Genomic DNA, 1,456 nt, shown 5'->3' on the forward strand with positions numbered 1-1,456 from the left:
CCCGAGTTCGGTGGATTGAGGTAGCAGTTATAAGCGAAGACCAAAACGGAAGTCGTAAGGTGGAGTACATTCTCAAAAGACTTGGTCAAGAAAGGACAACGATCTGTATAGTTCGCTGCTTCACTCTACTATGCAGATCGTTGTTTTTATGTCGCTGGACGACTTAAGCTGAGTTCGTGACAGTTAATTAACTATTATTAAGCGAGCGATGCCACCAACCACGGATTCGGACACGCGTGACGAACGCCCTCACCAGCGCCCACGCACGAATCCGCGAGGGACGCGATGAGATGTACCCCCGGACTGCTACACCCCTCCCCCGCCGCCTACAGCGGCTGAGCAAGGCGAACAAGGACCCTCAGCTCAAGACCCCACAGCACAAGGCTCATCGACGCAGTCATCTTCCGCGCAGGCTACCTTAACGCCTGAAATGTTGGCGCAGTTATTGCAGCACACCCTGCAAATTACGCAACAACAAGCGACGCAGATCCAACAACAGATTCGGCAAGCTCAAACGCGTCCAAGACCATCTCGCAAGAAGTACGACCCGCCACGCTTCGACGGCAGCGATCAGGATGACCTGGAGCTTGGATTTTCAGCACAGAGCAGTATTACTCCGAGTTGCGTACCGAGATGCACGAGTTTTCCTCCAATTTTTCCGATATGGTCTTTGCCAACCTCGGTACGGACGCACAAGCATGGTATCGTGATGTGAAGATCTCGCTCGGTGCCAGTCCATTTACATGGAGTGTCTTCAAAGAGCGCATCCGTGCTCGATTCCGCGACAAGGACTTCAAGTACAAAACGCTGACGAAGATGTATGAGCTGAAGCCTGGCAAGTCGCAGCAGGAGTACACTTCGCGGTTCTTACATCTCCTCTCACAAGTGGATACAGAACTGCCCGAAGTCGTCAAGCGCTGGCTTTTCCAGCAGAATCTGCGCGCCGACACTAGTGGATACAACTCGCAAAACGTCCCGAGACGCTAGAGAAAGCCATCTAGTTAGCTCAGCGCTATGAGGACGCCAAGCCCGCTAACACGCGGCCTCCTGCAAATGAGCCGGCGAAACAGAACGCCAAAACAAACAACAGCAGTTCCGGCAACAGCAAGTCGATGAAAGACGCCTCTAAGGATAATCCGGTCAAACGATGCAACTACTGCAAGAGGAAAAACCACACAGAGGACGAGTGCCGTACGAAGGCTCGCGACGTCACCGCTGCTGCTGAATCTGGGCCGCCAAAAAACGGCCCAGCTCGGTAGGGTGGCAACCTACCGATCCAACAAGTGCAGGAAGCTCTGGCAGTAAGCCTTCTGCGCCGCCAACATCTGATGAAGTCGCTAGCAACAACTCGAAGCAACTAGCATTTCATTCGGACAAACTATACTGCTACCTGGCCCAGAACGCACGAATTCACGACCGTGTTGCTCAGTGTTTCGTGGACAGTGGGTCATCCTTC

The sequence above is a fragment of the Phytophthora parasitica genome (genome assembly GCF_000247585.1).
Source record: "Phytophthora parasitica INRA-310 unplaced genomic scaffold supercont2.93, whole genome shotgun sequence".
Taxonomy (NCBI): Eukaryota; Oomycota; class Peronosporomycetes; order Peronosporales; family Peronosporaceae; genus Phytophthora; species Phytophthora nicotianae.